This window comes from Protopterus annectens, chromosome 2.part2 (assembly GCF_019279795.1).
Source record: "Protopterus annectens isolate FY-2018-M chromosome 2.part2, PAN1.0, whole genome shotgun sequence".
NCBI lineage: Eukaryota > Metazoa > Chordata > Ceratodontiformes > Protopteridae > Protopterus > Protopterus annectens.
In genome coordinates, this window is record NC_056730.1 from 75,707,219 (window position 1) to 75,726,162 (window position 18,944).

General features: G+C 43.5%; 1 protein-coding gene across 1 annotated transcript in view; it reads right to left on the bottom strand.

The window, feature by feature from the left end:
• The window catches only part of FBXO9 (F-box protein 9), a 1,636,589-nt gene that overhangs the window by 1,313,271 nt on the left and 304,374 nt on the right, over window positions 1-18,944 (bottom strand). The window lies entirely within an intron of this gene.

Sequence of the window (18,944 nt, forward strand, 5' to 3'; positions counted from 1 at the left end):
TGAGGTTTAGTCCTGTCCAAGTAGAATCTAAGCTGTCTGTGCACATCTAAAGAGTGCAGTATCCGTTCCCCTTTGTTCTGTGGGTTAGGAAAAAGGTAGGCAAATGAATGGACCGATTAAAAGCCACACTGGATACCACCTTGGGCATGAAGGAGGGATTGGTTCTGAAGGACACCCTGTCCGCATGAAAGATGATGAAAGGTTCCAATGCCATAAGGGCCTATAATTCGGATACCCTTCTTGCAGAAGTGATTGCTAAAAGGAAAGCTGTTTTCCACTAAAGAAATTTTAAATCTGCAGTAGCAGCTGGCTCGAAAAGGGGAAGGAGGAAGAGTGAGTTTCTCCAAGACAAAGTTAAGATCCCAGGCTGGAATTGGAGCTCTCCTAGGTGGCCTTAAAATTTTGGTCCCTCTGAGGAACTGCTTGAACAGTGGGTGAGAGAAGAGGGGAGGCTCTATGCTGTAATGAGCTGAAATGGCTGAGACATGAATTTTGATGGAGGAAAAGGACAAGCCCTTATGAAGCATCTCAGTCAAGTATTGTAGAATCTGAGGTAAATTGGGCACTGCTGAGTTCATTCCTTGAGATTGGTTCCGGGCACACAATCTTTTCCATTTTGCAGCATAAGATTTTCTAGTACTAGGCCTCCTTGCCTCTAAAATGATATCCATCAGTGACTTACTGAGGGATGGAAAAGGAGAGAGTAGGTAATTAGCCAGGCTATTACGCTCAGGGTTTGCAGCTGAGGGTGCAGAATCTGGTTCTCCTGCTGAGACAACAGGGAAGGAGTCTGAGGCAGGTGCCAAGGAGTCAAGCATGACACACTGCGCAACAGTGGGTACCAGTGTTGGCGAGGCCAGTCTGGTGCAATTAAAATCATCCTTGGCTTGTCCTGTTTGATCTTTAGTAGTATCGTGGAGAGCAGGGACAGAAGAGGAAAGACATAAACTGATAGGTTTTTCCAGCTGAAGGATAGAGCATCCACTTTCCAAGCTGGCTTGTGGGGAATCCTTGCGCAAAATCTGTCCAGTTGATGGTTCTGGGGGGAGGCAAACAGGTCTATATCTGGGCTCCCCCATTTGCTTGTCAACATGTTGAAAATCCTTGGTTCCAGTTTCCACTCGTGTGGGTCCATGAGGTTTCTGCTTAGTCCGTCTGCCAGTGTATTTAGTTTTCCTGGCAGGAATTGAGCTTGTAGTTTCACTTGGTAGCTCAAGGCTGTGTTCCACAATGCCATGGCTAGTCTGCAGAGGGGGTAAGAATGTGTACCCCCCTGCTTGTTTATGTACCACATAACAGTGGTGTTGTCCGTATTTACCATTAGTTTTCCTGGAAAAATGTGGTCCTTGAAGGCTGTCAGAACATTCTGTACAGCTAACATTTCCTTTTGATTTATGTGCAGGTGCATTTGACTTGGGTTCCATTTGACCTGAATGCACTTTCATGCCAGGTGAGCCCCCCATGCACAGTCTGATGCATCTGTTGTTAAGATTTGGGCGGCAGGGGGTAAAGTGAATGGTAGTCCCCTGTTTTGGTGGCAGGTCTCTGCCCACCAAAGGAACTCTAGGCGTAAACAAGGCATGATAGGAATCCTTGCTTCTAGATCCTGTGAATGTTGGCACCATAGACTTTTGAGATACCATTGCAGTTTCCTCATATGCAGCCTTGCATATGGAATTAGAAGAAAGCAGGAGGCCATAAACCCCAAGGCTTGCAGTATTTGCCTTGCAGATAGCTGGGTTTTTGTGGCCACTTGTTTGAAGAAGGTTGTCAAATGAATCCGTTTCTCTGGCGTGAGGAAAGCCATCTGGGAAGTTGCATTCAAGCATGCTCCCAGGAATATAATCTGTTGACAGGGTACCAGGTGTTATTTCTTTTCATTTACGGTGAACCCCAGACAAGTCAGTACCCTTTGAAAAAAGGCCAGATGATTCAAAAGTATGTCCTGGCTTTCTGCCTGAAACAGACAATCGTCCAGGTATGGGTATATTTGAATATTTCTTTGCCTGCAAAATGCAAAGACTGGAGCTAGGCACTTTGTGAATACCCTGGGCGTAGTAGATAAACCAAAGGGTAGTGCAGAGAACTGATGGTGCATGTAGCCTGCTTTAAAGCGTAGGTATCTTCTGCAAGACTCCCTGATGGGATGTGCAGGTATGCTTCTTTTAAGTCTAATGTTGCCAACCATGCATCTCTGCCTAGCATAGGAAGCAGCTGGTGAAGAGTCAGCATCTTGAATTTTGGAATCACCAGACAGGTGTTGAGAGTAGTAAGGTCCAAGATAGGACGCCATGTATTGCTTTTTTTGGGTACCATGAAAAGTCTCGGATAGAGACCTTGTCCCTTTTCCTCTTTTGGTACCAACTGAATAGCCCCCAAGTTTAAGAGAGAGAGTACTTGATTTTGGGCCTCTGTCCACTGATTTGGGGGTAGATCTGTCTACCCACTTGGTGTTGGTAACGTGTGGAAGTGAAATCTGTATCCTTGGGACACTATTTAAAACCCATTTGTCCTGGGTAATGAGTTCCCAGTTTTTGGCCTGAAGACCAATCTTTCCGCCTAAAGAAGCATTCAGTTGGGAAGTGCTTGGAAGATTTAAAAGCAAGTCATTGAGACAGCTTTCCATAGGCGGGAGTCTTGCTACTCCCAGATTTTGGTGCGGAAACTCCCCACTGCTTAGTCTGGTGTGTCCCTTGGGACTGAAACCTGGGGTTTTTGCTGTGTCTGGGTTTGGCATGAGAAGACATGGAAGGGGCTGGAAAGGACTAGTTTTTAGAGGGCCAGTGCCTACTAAATCTAGAAGGCTGAACTTGTAAGAAACCTTTAACAGTTTGCAGAGATTTAGCTTTATCTTCCATCTTTTTAAGAACTTCCTCAGCCTTGTTGTCAAACAGGCGGTCCCGATTTAAGGGAGCATCCAACAATTTAGCTTTAACATGATCAGGCAAAGATTGCTCCTTAAGCCAAGCATGCCTTCTGAGCACAGACTCAGTAGCAGCAGCCCTGCAAGAGGCCTCTAATGAATCAAATCCACATTGCAAAGTATGTTTTCCAACCTGTTCAGCAGAATGCATTAAATCCTTTAATTCTTTATTTTCAGTACAGTCAGGACTCAACATCATTTTCTGTTTAAGCAATCCAATAACATGTTGTTGATACTTTAACATATGAAACTGGCAGTTTAAAGCCCTAATGGCCAAGGTTGCAGAAGTGTAAACCTTCTTACCCCATCTATCCAGCGCCCTGGAGACTCTATCAGAGGGGGTAGGATTTTTAGCAGTAGAAGTTTGCAGGAGGCAAAGAATCAGAGGCCAAACTAGACTCTGAAAAGGCATCATCAACAATGTCTAGTACAGGAGGTATAGCTAAAGGCCTATGCTTAGGCAGGAGTAAGAAATCCCTAAGCCTCTTTTCTGAATCAGAAAAATCCTGCTTTTCCCAGTGGAAATGCTCCCTTAAGAGTATGTGAGTTCTCACCAAAAGAAAAATCCTCTGGAGGGGAAGCAGAGGGAATAGAGTCCTCTGCATCAGAATCCTCATAAGTAGATAAGAGCAAATCCACATCAGAAAAATCAGACTCCTGGTCAGAAGATTCATAAACAACATCAGTCCTACATCTCTTAGAAGGGGGGGGGGGGGTTGGCTTCCCCTGATTAGAGTTATAAGAACTTCAGCCATTCCTACAATTTGATTTTTAGGCATGGAGGCCTGAGCATGAGGCCTGGGCATTGGTTTCTTACGCATGGTTTGAGATTTTGGCTTAATGAAGAAGGAAGCGTCGGTTTAATATGCAAGTCCGTAGGCCTGAATACACACTCAGAAGCCGGTGCCTGCACAGCGGCTCTGGACCCATCCAAGGTAGAGGCATCCGCAGGTTCCACATACTGGACTCCTAATGGATCTCAGTAGAGGCCTGCAAGTCAAAAGTAGCGGGTATCAGGGGCTGCAAAAGCGCCACACTGAGTACCGGCAAACTGGTGACTGGCTTAGGAAAAGCATTGTCAGCAGCTTTGGACCTCGGCGGCCTGTCTCTGTCTTTATCTTTGCATTTTTTTCGGAATCCCGGTAGTCAAATGGTTGACCGACGACATTTCTGGATAATTAAACTGAGAACCGAAATATTTAGTGGCGAAACTATACCGACGACGGATAGTGCGCTGATTAAATAAAGCACAAAATTGACAGCGAGGTACGTCATGGTCAGGGCCTAGGCAAGGAATACAGTACAAATGAAAATCTTTGTGAGGTATTTGCTTTCCACAAGTAATGCAATTATTAACTTTTACTGACATCGGAAGGAGCAAGAAAAAGTTTCCACAATGGGATACTTAGCTTTAGTTGAAGACTTCGGTTCCGAAACTCGAAAACGAAAATTTCAGGAGTCAGTCCAACTGTAGCAGCATAGGGATCAGTTACAGCTCCAGCAAGCCAAGTTTTTGGATGTAAAGTTAAAAAGTATTTATTTGGGGGATTTTAATATCCTCAAGGACTCTTGGGACTTTTTGTGAAACACGAAACAGCAACAGTTTTGTGAATTACTGAAATCTGTGACCATTGATGTCATGGACTTATTTACTTGCATTCCACATACATTAGGATTGCAATGGTTTGAAGAAGCTTGAAGAGTGTTTGGTCATTTTACAGACAATGAAGTCCACACTTAATTGATTTTGATGGAATTAGTGCTAAAAAACAACTACATTTTCTTTGAAGCTGAATTTTTCCACGAAGTTTCTGGTGTTGCTATGGGGGCATATTGTGCCCCAATATATGCAAACTTGATATTGATGTATTGGGAACATTTACATTTTTTTAACTCACCTTACAACGAGTGCTGGACTCTCTATAAAAGTTTTTTGGATGATACAATAGTTTTTTTGGAGTAGATACTGAAAATAAGTTGACAGAATTTTTTGAGTACATCTCTGGCACTACTACTTTTCTACAGTTTACACCAACAGGACACCAATAAAAGTAAACTATTTGGATGTCACAAATGAGAAATTTGAGGGGGGTTTCAAATCTAGATTATATACAAAAAGTACAGTTGTGTACACTTATCATAAATGTAGACGTTCGAGTGTATTCACTGTTGCAGTCATTACATTTGGGTAGAATCCCAAAGCTATGGATGGGAGGATGGAAAGTACAGTTTTGTACCTACCATAAATGTAGATGTTCAAGTGCTAATACAGCTGCAGTCATAACAGATGGGTTCTCCTGCCGTCAGGCGGGTCCTTGGTCGGCCGAATTCCAAAGTCTAGGTCTGGCGTCGGTTGTCGTCGCTTCTTCCCTGACGTCAGTGCGACAGGGGTATAAAAGAACCAGCCAACGCCATTTTCTTCAGTTTTTCTTGCCCCAGATGTCAGATGCCCCCAGAAGGAAGGCAATACATAAATTTGTGTAATAAAGCAATGCCATATAATCAAAATACAGTAGTGCAAGCAAATGCATCATGAATGAATACCCCAATCAGGTTGTATGAGGAGGTGTTAGCCAATAGGCCTGTCCCAAGAGGGCAAGGAGGGAGGGAAACCAGGACTGCAGCTGTATTAGCACTCGAACATCTACATTTATGGTAGGTACAAAACTGTACTATGTTCATCGTGCATACAGCTGCAGTCATAATAGATGGGTAGAATCCCAAAGCTAAGAAAGGGGTGGTAGGCACTAGGTGGAACTAGGAGGAGCCAGAATGCCCTGCAAGACTGAAGTGGCAAAGCCTGCTCTAGATTTGGAGTACAATGGAAGGTGGTAGTGCTTGGAGAAGGTATGCACAGAACTCCAAGTGGCTGCTTCCAAAATATCTTTGGTAGGAACTCCTCTGAGAAAAGCTGCAGAGGTAGCCGTGGCCCTTGTGGAGTGAGATCTGATGCCTGTAGGTACAGTTTTGCCATGAAAAGAATAACAAAAGCATATGCAGTGGGCTATCCATTTTGAGATTGTCTGTTTGGAAATTGGCTTCCCTTGAGCTCCTATAGCACAGGACACAAAGAGCTGTTCTGATTTTCTGAAAGGCTTTGTTCTGTCCAAATAATAACGCAGTTGTCTGTGGATGCCCAAGGAATGTAGTAATCTCTCCCGTTTGTTTTGAGGATTAAGATAAAAGGTAAGTAAGTGTATAGCCTGATTCAAAGCTACCCTGGATACCACTTTTGGCATAAAGGACGGGTTGGTTCATAAGGAAACTCTGTCCTGATGGAAGATGATAAAAGGCTGCACAGCCATGAGAGCTTGTAGTTCAGATACCCTACGAGCTGAGGTAATAGCCAGAAGGAAAGCTGTTTTCCAGGACAAATATTGCAAATCTGTTGAGGCAGCTGGCTCAAAAGGAGGCAAGGTCAGCTTTTCTAGAATGAAATTGAGATCCCAAGCAGGTATTGGTTGTTTCCTTGGGGTTTTAGATTCTTAGCCCTCTGAGGAACTGTCTTAAGAGGGGGTGAGAGAATAAAGGTGGATCAGTGTTGTATTCTGCAGAAATGGCTGAGGCATGGATTTTGATGGAGGAGAATGAAAGTCCACTGCTTAGCAGCTCAGCTAGATACTGTAATATTTGAGGTAAATTCAGTTTTCCAGGATCCTGGCCCTTTTTCTCATTCCAGACACAAAACCGTTTCCATTTTGCGGAGTAAGCTTTTCTAGTAGACGGCCTTCTGGACTCCAAAATGACATCCTGCACCTCCTTGGAGAGTAGGGTCTGTTGTGATGCTAAGGAATCTTCCATGTGGCTAGAATGAGTGTTTTTAGCTGACTGTGAAGAGTTTTGAAGCTGTGCTGAGTCAGAAGAAGATGCATTAGAGGCAGGGTCCATGGTGGGGAATGCATCAGGCTCCACAGGAGTGGGTACCAGTGTTGTCTTGGCCAGTTTGGAGCAATGAGAATCATCTTTGGTCTGTCTGCTCTGGTTTTTAATAGAACGTTGGGCAGCAGAGGAAGAGGTGGGAAGGCATAAACTGTCATTGATGTCCAACTGAAAGAGAGAACGTCCACTCTCCAGGCCTTTGGATGAAAAATCCTTGAGCAGAATTTTGTCAATTGGTGATTTTTGTGGGAGGCAAATAGATCTATGTCTGGCCTTCCCCATGCTTGAATTATCTCTGTAAAAAACTTGAGGATGCAACTTCCATTCGTGTGGATCTGTCATATTTCTGCTTAGGTTGTCTGCCAGCGTGTTTTCCTTGCCTGGCAAGTACTGTGCTTGAAGTTCAATTTGTAAGTCCAGAGCCATGTTCCAAAGTGACATGGTCAGCCTGCATAGGGGGTATGAATGGGTTCCTCCCTGTTTGTTTATGTACCACATTACTGTGGTGTTGTCCGTCCTTATCAATAGTTGACCTGGTTGCAGAAGGTCTTTGAAAGCTATTATAGCATTTATTACTGCTAGCATTTCCTTTTGATTGATGTGAAGGTGCTTTTCTTTTTGGGACCATTTGCCCTGAATGCACCGATCTGTCATGTGCACCCCCCAGGCATAGTCCGAGGCGTCTGTTGTGATGACTTGATTTGCTTGAGGCTTGCTGAATGGGAGACCTGTGTTTGTTTGGCATGCTTGAGCCCACCACAGAAATTACTTTTGAAGACATGGAATTAGTGGTATTATTGTTTCCAAACTGTGGCTGTGTTGAGACCATAGGTTTTTCAGGTACCATTGAAGTTTCCTCATATGCAGCTTTGCACATGGGATTAGTAAGATGCAAGATGCCATGAATCCCAGAGCCTGCAGGATTTTCCTTGCAGTCAGCTTGGTGAAATTTGCTAGTGTTCTGAAGTATTGAGTTAGTTGCCCCTGCTTCTCTGGCGTGAGGTAGGCCATCTGGGTGTTTGTGTCCAAGTTGTCACCCAGGAAAATTATTTTCCGAGAGGGTATTAGCCTTGATTTTTTTTGTTGACTGTGTATCCCAGAGAATTCAACAACATTATTACATAAGCCAGATGTTTCAGAAATATGTGCTTGCTGTCCGCTTGGATCAGGCAGTCATCCAAATAGGGGTATATTTGTATCCCTTGAAGTCTGCAGTAGGCAATTACTGATGCCAGGCATTTCGTGAATACTCTGGGTGCAGTAGATAAGCCAAAGGGCAATGCAAAGAATTGATAATGGGTTGAACCTGCAATAAATCTGAGGTATCTTCTGCAATTTTGTCTGATTGGGACATGCAGGTATGCCTCCTTGAGGTCCAATGTTACCAACCAAGACTCCTTGCCCAGCATGGGAAGAAGCTGCTGTAAAGTGAGCATCTTGAATTTTGGTACGAGTAAAAATGTGTTTAGGATGGAGAGGTCCAAAATAGATCTCCAATCTTTTCCCTTCCTTGGTACCAGGAATAGTCTGGAATAAAAAACCTTGACCTTGTTCGTGAGTAGGTACCTCTTGAATAGCTTTCATGTCTATGAGATCTGAAATTTGTCTTTGTGCCTCTGCCCTTTGATTGTGTGGCAGGTTTGGCATGCCTCTCATTTTTGGAAGGGTGTGAAAATGGAATCTGTAGCCTCTGTTTATAATGTCCAGGATCCATTTGTCTTTTGTGACAATATGCCAATTTTTTGAAAATAATGCCAGTTTTCCGCCTAAGGGTGCTGCCATTTGAACCTTGCTTGGCATGCAAAGGGGAAAGTCATTGGGCTTGCTTTCTGAATGGCTGCAAACTATCCTCACCACCTCTCTGTGTAGTAGCTTGCCAATGTCTGCCTCTAAACGGTCCTTGGGATTGCCCTCTGCCCCTCGGGTGCCTGTATCTACCTCTTTGGGGTCTGTCCGTGGCTGGAAAGGACCAATTTTTGGAAGGCCAATTTCTAGTGAAACGTGGGGGTTGTATCTGTAGAAAATATTTCACTGTTTGCATTGATTTAGCCTTTTCCTCCATTTTCCTTAATACCTCCTCAGCATTAGCACCAAATAATACATCCTTTTGTAGAGGGGCATCTAGTAATTTAGCTTTGACATGATCTGGTAAGGTTTGTTCCTTGAGCCAGGCATGTCTACGTATGACTGATCCTGTAACATCAGCTCTACATGAGGCCTCTAGAGCATCAAAACCACATTGTAAGGTATGTTTACCCACTTGTTCTGCACTATGCATCAAATCCTGCAACTCCTTCAAGTCTGGTTGTTCAAGTTGTGACATTTTACTTTTCAATTGTGATAACAGAAACTGTTGGTACTTTAGCATATGGAACTGGCAGTTTAATGCCCTCATGGTTAAGGTGGCCGAGGTATATACCTTTTTTCCCCACTTTTCTAAGGATCTGGAATCTCTCTCGGAAGGTAATAGATTTTTAGCAGTGGAGGCCTTAATTCCCTTGGGGCCCTGTGAGATAGTTTCTGGGTCAGCAGCATGGCTTTTGTATAGAAATTGGTGTGAGTCAGGAACCCGGTAGTACCTGTCAGGCTTGACTGGGGCTGGAGGTAAAGAATCCAGGTTAAGGCAGGCCTCCGAGTACACATCATCTAGTATGTCCAAGACAGGAGGTATAGCCAGAGGCCTGTGCTGAGGTAGCAAGAGAAATTCCCTAAGCCTTTTCTTGGAATCTGAATACTCTTGGCCTTCCCAGTGGAAGTGTTCCCTTAAGGTATGCAAGGTTTCCCCAAATGAGTAATCCTCTGGGGGGGATACAGAGGGAATGGACTCCTCTGCATCAGAATCTTTAAAAGGGGAGTAAGAATGTTCCTGTTCATCAGAGTGCTCTGATATAATGCAGCCCTGATCAGAGGAGGGGGATTCTTCCTCCACTCTGGGCCTTTTGTCTGGGGGTGGGGGGTTGAGAACCCCTGATAAGAGTAATTAAATCCTCAGCCATTTTAAGCATCTGTTTTTTAGGCATGGGGCCTGGAGATGGGCCCTGTGTAGCTTGTCTCTTAGAATGCATGGCTGCTTTAGACTTAGTGAAAGCCTTGATGGAAAAAAAAGAGGAAGGTCTGAAGACACCTTGAGAGGAGGCAGACCTGTCCACATTTTGAGATTCACCACCAAGAGTGGCTTCGGTATCGGTAGTCGGGGTGTGGGCCGAGGAGCCTGTGACCTCGGGCACAGAAGACACCGCCAATGAAGTGTCGTCAGTAGTCAGGGGCTGCGTAGGCACCTCGCTGAGAACCGGATCACCTGTAGTCGGCTTTGGCGTGGTGTCGATAGAGGCCGCAGACCTCGTGTGTCGGTCCTTATCTTTGCGTTTTTTAGACAAAACTGGAGTCGGAGTATCAGACGACATAATATAGTTACATTTTTTGCCAAAATAATGCTGGGCGAACTCCGCCCGACACTTAATGGTGCGTTTGTTGAATGTAGCACAAAAACGACAGACCGAGACGTCGTGGTCTGGGCCTAAACAAGGAATACAGAGGGAATGGAAATCCTTATGCGGTATTTGCTTCCCACATGAAATACAATTATTAACTTTGTCTGACATCGGTCTGAGGCAAGAAAAGTTTCCCCAACGGGGTACTTAGCTTTCAAGAAGACTTCGGTTGCAAAATTTTCGTAATTTCAGGAGCTGGCCGACCGGCACTTGCGAACTGCTTTTGCTTCGGGCACCGCGCGGCAAGAAAGACTGAAGAAAATGGCGGCTGGTTCTTTTATACCCCTGTCGCACTGACGTCAGGGAAGAAGCGACGACAACCGACACCGGACCTAGACTTTGGAATTCGGCCAACCGAGGACCCGCCTGACGGCAGGAGAACCCATCTGTTATGACTGCAGCTGTATGCACGATGAACATCTAAATAGCATTAGGAGAGGCTATAAGGCCCTGTAAAACTATAGTGGCAAAGCCTGCCATGGACTTAGAGAAGAGAGGCAAATGACAATGCTTTGTAAAAGTATGAACAGAGCTCCAAGTAGCAGCTTCTAGAATGTCTTTGGTTGGAACTCCTCTGAGAAAGGCTGCTGAGGTAGAGGCAGCCCTGGTGGAATGTGACCTGATTCCCTTGGGCACAGGTTTACCATGATGCAAGTAGCAGAAACGAATGCAGTGGCTTATCCACTTAGAAATAGTCTGCTTTGATATAGCCTTCCCCTCTGATGCCGCAGCAAATGCCACCAGTAGTTGCTCAGACTTTCTTGGAGATTTGGTACTGTTTAAGTAGAATCTTAGTTGTCTGTGTACGTCCAATGAATGCAGAATCCGCTCCCCCTTGTTCTGCGGATCTGGGTAAAATGTTGGCAGGTGAACAGTTTGGTTAAGAGCCACACTGGTTACCACCTTAGGCATAAAGGAAGGATTGGTCCTGAGAGATACCATGTCCGGGTAAAAAGTAATAAAAGGCTCCACAGCCATGAGGGCCTGTAGCTCTGAAACCCTTTTTGCTGAAGTGATTGCCAAAAGGAAAGCTGTTTTCCAAGATAAAAACTTTATATCTGCAGTAGCTGCTGGTTCAAAAGCAGGCAGGGTGAGTTTTTCCAACACAAAATTGAGGTCCCATGCAGGAGTTGGTGATCTTCTGGGGGGGGCCTTAAATTTTTGGCCCCTCTAAGATACTGTTTTAGCAGAAGATGAGAAAAGATGGGAGGCTCCGTGTTGTAATGAACCGAGATGGCAGAGGCATGGATTTTTATTGAAGAAAAAGATAGGCCCTTGTCGAGCATCTCAGTCAAGTATTGTCAAATCTGAGGAATATTTGGTTTTGCTGTGTCCTTTCCTTGTGCTTGGTTCCAAGCACAGAATCTCTTCCATTTATCAGCATAAGATTTTCTAGTACTAGGCCTTCTGGCTTCCAAAATGACATCCATCACAGATTTACTGAGAGATGTTGTTCGAATAATCACATGATCAGCCATGCTGCCAGGTTCAGAGTTTGGAGCTGAGTGTGCAGAATTTGATTGATCTGCTGAGACAGTAGATGAGGTATTTGAGGCAAATACCAAGGAGGGAGTTGAGACATATTCCTTAGAATTGGGTACCAGTGTTGACGAGGCCAGTCAGGAGCAATTAGGATCATTTTTGTTTTTTCGTGTCTGACCTTTAGTAAGACCTTGTGGAGAAGAGGCAGAGGAGGAAAGGCGTAGACTGATAGGTTTTTCCAACTGAAGGATAGGGAATCCACTTTCCCTGCTTGTGTGAGATACGTCCTTGTGCAGAATTTGTCCAGTTGATAATTTTGGGGAGAGGCAAATAGATCTATGTCTGGGCTCCCCCATTTCTCTGTTACCATGCTGAAGACTTGTGGATCCAGTTTCCACTCGTGAGGGTCTATAAGGTTTCTGCTTAGGTCTGCCAGAGTATTTTGTTTTCCTGGCAGGAATTGAGCTTGAAGATGTACTTGGTAAGTCAAGGCTGTGTACCACAATGCCATGGCTAGTCTGCAAATGGGGTAGGAATGTGTACCCCCCCTGCTTGTTTATGTACCACATAACCGTGGTGTTGTCCGTCTTTATCAGTAGTTGTCCTGGATGAAGTAAGTCCTTGAAGGCTGTCAGGGCATTCTGAACAGCTAGCATCTCTTTCTGGTTGATATGCAAATGCATTTGTTTTGGGGTCCATATGCCCTGAATGTATCTCCCTGCCAGGTGGGCCCCCCAAGCATAGTCTGATGCGTCTGTAATTAGGGTTTGGGTGGCAGGGGGTAGAGTGAATGACTGTTCCTTGTTTTGGTGACATGTCTCTGCCCACCAAAGAAATTCCTGTTATAGGCAGGGAATGAGAGGAATTATTTTTTCCAGACTGTGACAATGTTGACTCCATAAACTTTTTAGATACCACTGAAGTTTCCTCATATGCAGTCTTGCATATGGAATTAGTAGAATGCAGGATGCCATGAACCCCAAAGCCTGCAGAATTTGTCTTGCAGATAACTGGGTTTTTGTTGCCATCTCTTTGAAATATATAGTCAGTTGCCTTTGTTTGTCTGGTGTAAGGTAAGCCATCTGGGCAGTTGTATTCAAGCTTGCACACAAGAATGTAATTTTTTGAGAGGGTATCAGTTGTGATTTCTTTTTGTTTATTGTGCACCCTAGGCATGTTAGAAGCCTTTTTACAAATGCCAGATGTTGAAGAACAGTGTCCTTGTCCTCTGCTTGAATGAGACAGTCGTCCAGATAAGGATAAATTTGAATGCTTCTTTGTCTGCAAAATGCAATTACTGGTGCCAGGCACTTTGTAAAGACCCTGGGCGCAGTAGATAAGTCAAAGGACAGTGCAGAGAATTGGTAATGCATAAAACCTGCCTTGAAGCAGAGGTATCTTCTGCACAATTCACTTATTGGGATATGCAGGTATGCCTCTTAAGTCTAGAGTCACTATCCAAGCGTTCTTGCCCAGCATGGGCAGTAGCTGTTGTAAAGTCAGCATTTTGAATTTTGGAATGTCCAAGAATGTGTTCAAAATCGATACGTCCAGTATTGGACGCCAGGCATTGACTTTTCTGGGTACCAGGAACAGTCTTGAATAAAAACCTTGCCCTTTTTCCTGTTCTGGTACTGGTTGAATAGCCCCCATATCCATGATTGTGTAACTTGTTTCTGAGCCTCTGCCCATTGATTTTGTGGCAGATCTGGCCAACCATTTGGAATTGGCAAAGTATGGAAATGAAATCTGTACCCCTGGGATACTATGTTTAATACCCACTTGTCCTGGGTAATTCACTGCCAATTTTGAGCATGAAGTGCTAATTTTCCTCCCAAGGGGGCTGCCAAAAGATAAGTGCTTGGTGATGGAAGAGGGAAGTCATTGAGACTACTTACTGTAGGGTTGTGCTTTGTTTCCTCCAGATTTGGAGGTAGAGGTACCCCATTGCTATGACTTGTAAGAACCCTGTGGTTGGTATCTACAGCCTTTTGAGCTCCTGGATTTGCCTTGAGAGGCTCTGCTGGACACAGGAAAGGACCATTTTTTAGTAGGCCAGTGCCTACTGAATCTGAGTGGCTGCACTTGTAAGAAATCTTTTACAGTTTGCATAGATTTAGCTTTGTCTTCCATTTTCTTTAAAACCTCTTCTGCCTTATTATCAGAGTATCATGCTGTAAAGGTGCATCCAACAATTTAGCTTTAAAATTATCAGGCAGATTTTCCTCCTTGAGCCAGGCATGCCTTCTAATCACAGATCCAGTAACTGCGGCCCTGCAAGAGGCCTCCAAGGAATCAAAACCACATTGCAAAGTATGCTTTCCAACCTGTTCTGCTGCATGCAATAATTCCTGTAATTCTTTATTTTCCACACAATCAGAAATCATAATCATTTTCTGTTTCAATAGGCCCAGAACATACTGTTGCTATTTAAGCATATGAAGCTGGCAGTTTAAGGCCCTAATTGCCAAGGTTGCATACCTATAAACCTTCTTTCCCCATCTATCCAGGGCCCTGGAATCTCTATCAGAAGGGGTAGGATGTTTGGCTGTAGAGGCCTTTACACCCCTGGGACCCTGTGAGATAGTTTTAGGATCAGTAGCAGGATTTTTGAATAGAAATTTGTGGGAGTCAGGAACCCTGTAATATCTGTCTGGCTTACTAGGAGCCGGAGGTAGGGAATCAGGACTCATGCTTGATTCTGAAAACACATCATCAACAATGTCTAATACAGGAAGTACAGCCAAAGGCCTATGCTGAGGAAGAAGAAGGAAATCCTTAAGCCTCTTTTTTGATTAAGAGAAATCCTGGCTCTCCCAATGAAAATGTTCCTTAAAGTAAGCAAAGTTTCTCCAAAAGAATAATCCTCAGGAGGAGATGCAGATGGAATGGATTCTTCTGCATCTGAATCCTCACAGGGTGGTGTAGAAAATTCCTGATCAGAAGAAGAATTAGAAGGAATAGAAACCTTATCTGAAGATTCATAATCAGTGTCTTGCCTAGGCCTCTTAGCAAGGGGGGTTGAGAACCCCTGATCAAGGTAATTAAGCCCTCAGCCATTTTGATCACCTGTTTTTAGGCATAGGGGCCTGAGCATGTGGCTCATGCGTCAGTTTTTTAGACTTAGTAGTTGATTTTGTTTTTATTTTTGAAGCTGGCGTCGGTTTTATATGAAAATGTTGAGGCCTAAAAACACCCTCAGAAGCCAGTGCCTGCTCAGCGGGTCCGGACCCATCCGAGGGAGAGACATCCGCGGGTTCAATACTCTTGAGAATCTCAAGGCATACCGGACTCCACATGGGTCTCGGTAGAGGCCTACGACTCAAAAGCAGCGGGTATGAGAAGCTGCGAAAGCGCCTCAATGAGTACCGGTGAACTGGCGACTGGCTTAGGAGAAGCTTTGTTGTCGGTTTTGGACCTTGACGGTCTGTCTCTTTTTCTTTGCGTTTTTTGTGTACTCCGGTAGTCGGACTGCTATCAGACGACATTTCAGGGTAATTAAATCTGGATCCAAAATATTTTGAAGCAAAAATATACAGACGCTTAATAGTGCGTTGGTTAAATCTAGCACAAAACCGACAGCAAGGCATGTTATGATCTGGGCCTAGGCAAGAAATACAGTATAAATGAAAATCCTTATGAGGTAATTTGCTTCCCACAAGTAATGCAATTGTTAACTTTTACTGGCATTGGTAAGGAGCAAGAAAAAGTTTCCCCAACAGGGTACTTAGCTTTAATTGAAGACTTCGGTTCTGAAACTCGAAAGCGAAAATTTCAGGAGTCAGCCGACCGGCACTTGACAACTGCTTCTGCTTCAGGCACTGCGCGGCAAGAAAGACAGAATAAAATGGCGTTGGCTGCATGTTTTATACCCCTGACGACCTGATGTCATGAAAGAGGAGACAGCAACCGACGCAGGACCCAAGACTTTGATATTCAGGCCGACTGAGGGCAACCTGTCAGCAGATTACCCAAATGTAATGAATGCAACAGTGAAACACGAAGAACATCCTACCTATTCAAATGCCCTTCCTCATTTTAATAGCTCACACCCTTATCACCACAAGCTTGGTATTGTTAAGGGACAGTTTGTCCGCATCTGTTGGATGTGTTCACATTATGAGGAATTTCTTGATTAGTGTAGAACTTTATCCCACATGCTTTTTGATCATAGATATCTCACTGAGATGAGCATTTGACAAAGTAGTGGCTGGTAGACAGGGTAGATTTAAGCCTATTTTAGGCAAGGACCATAATACTGTGAACATTAACACAGGCAAGCAGGGTGCTGATAAAGACACTGACAGAGAGCCATCTCTTGTCAAAGCCTTTAATACTGAATTTAATGAGGACTTTAAGATTATTAGGGACATTTTGGAAAAAGAATGGCACAAATGTTCTCAACTGTCAGACCCGAGTCCCATTTTTGATACACCTTTTAATATTATTTACAGTAAGGGTCCCTAATGTAAAAGATTAGCTTGAGCGTACTGATAAAACAAGGACGAATAATAAAACTATTGGGACCTTCAAGTGTGGAACTTGTCCGCAGTGTAGATATATTATCAACAGAGAAACACTGTTTTTAACAGTTAGGGAATTCTACTTTTCCAGCAATGTACATAGCTCATGAGACTCTTATGGCCTGGAGTATATTGCCTTGTGCAGTAAATGCACTTCTGCTACATAGGGAAAACTGAGAGAAAAGGTGAGAGAAGAATATACGAACATATGAACAACATCTGTACTAACAACACTAGAAGTGTCCTTTACAAACGCACACTCACCTGTGTAGGAGCCATCTTTTCGTTTTTTGTTGTGCAAGAAATAGCTAAGAGCCCAATAGGAGGACCCTGGGAAACTACGATCGAGTACAAGGAAGTATTCTGGCAGATATTACTGAAAGCTAACAAGCACCCAAGATTAAATGAAGTTATTTCTTTAGCTCTAGTTTTAAAATGACATGCTGCCAGGTTATAACAACTTCATTTTACTAATTCACTCATGAGAATACAAAAAAATGTTTACACAAACGATTATTTTAAATCAAGGTATAGCTTTTTACTACCTTTTCAAATATTCCCCAAAACGTCTTCCTTGCCATGGAAAAAGCTATATCAAGATTCTTATGGTATCCCAAATCTACCAGAATTAAATATGCAAACCTTGTACTCGCCAAAGATAAGGGGGGATTGGCGTTACCTGATTTTAAGCTTTACTATAGTATAATTACTGTATACAGATTAATACAAATAATAAACTATGACTCGTATATAAATACTTGGACACCCTAGTGGACCAAAATCTGGTATGAACAGTTGAAATCCCTTGGCTGTAATATCAAATCCTTACCATTCTTGAATTTAAACCAGGCTAGAATATACACGAAAAATTTACGCCCACTAATTAAAAACTTGATTCTTACAACACAGAAACTATTTAAATCATTGCAATTAGCTGACGCTTTTGCCCTTATACAACCATTACACCTAAATCCTAATTTACTAATAAATAAATCAGTAAATCTAACAAACTACCCCCTGATAAAAGACTACACAATATGGGATATATACCAATGGAAAGACTCTAACACGGGGCAAATGAGACTTGAACTCAAACTTACTACGAAATATAGCATTATCCTTAACCAACTTCATTAAATTATAAATGCTAAATTCTCACAAATACACATTGACTTACAGAACATTGATTTAGTTAAATTAATACTAGAAAATCTTGCGATTAAAGGGAAAACAATTTCTAGGACTTGTAAAATTGTAATGAGTGCAAAACATCAGAATTCTGTATTATTTTCAAACTATTGGCAAACGAAAAATCAGTCACTGACTGAATAAAATAAGAAACTAGCCATTGAAAATACAATCAAATTTATTCATTTCAAGAAGCTGTTACATACACAAATTATGGTAAATAATCTAATTATACCTTATCTAAATTAAATAAATTCAATCCTAACATTTCGCCTATATGTCCCCATTGTCCGGATCAAACAGCTTATATTTTACATATCATAGGTTCATACTAGGCTATCTGCCCTAGGGCATTTATAAGCCTAGCCAGAGTGTGTATGGCTTTCGCCGCCCATTTTAAATTAATTTTGCTATGCCATTTTCCGAGGTTAGTATACTGTGCCTCTGTCTAACAGTGACACAGAAGTGATACCCGGGGTAAACCTACGATCCACTCATCAAGATTCCTCTTGAAGAGAGTCAATGAAGGACTCTGCCTAACCTGGACTGGGATTTTATTCCAGAGTGAAGGGAGCCTCTGGGTTATGAATCTGTCCCTCCAGCATGTCCTATTTATTTCAGTGCTGAGGTTCAAGTCCCTCGAGCGCGTAGCTCGATGGGTTTGGATTTTCTGAGGTGCAGCATGTCCATTAATTCCAGGTTGGACATGGCTTTATACGTCAGGCACAGATCGCCTCTGAGCAGGCGGTATGCCACTGAGTAGAGCTGGAGCTTCTTTAACCGGGCAGCATACGGCATCTGTTTGAGCCCCTTGATCCTCTTGGTGAGGTACTTTTGGGGTCTTTCCAGTTGCTGCAGGTGTCTGGTAAGGTACATCCCAAAAGGGGCATTGTACTCAATTATGGGCCTGATGAGGGATGAGTAAAGTGGAACAATGACCTCCCCTGATCTAGATGTGAATCCCTTCATGATTAGGTGGGCTATATAAAATGTTTTTCTAACCACTTTGGCCACGTGGTTGTCCAATGAGAGACTGCTATCAACTTGGGTCCCCAGGTCCCTAATTACTTCTTCTGTACTTAATGGATTACCACCTATGTGGTAATTTGTGGGCACTTTGTTTTTGCCAAAGGGGATGATTATACACTTTTTGGTGTTTAGCTTGAGGCCATGGCTCTGGCACCAGTTGTCTGTTTCTATGAGGCCCTTTTGGAGGATGCTTGTGTTGGCTGGAGAGTCTATCATGGCGCCCAGTTTGCAGTCATCTGCGAACTTGGTCAGCCACAGTCCTTCCATGTTGGCCTGTACCTCCGAGAAATATATACCGAACAAGAGAGGTCCCAGGACTGAGCCTTGTGGGACGCCACTTCTAACTGGTTTGGAGTCTGACATGGCTCCAGCTATTCTAACCATGTGGGTTCTGTCCTTGAGCCAGTTTGCAACCCATCTAGTGACATA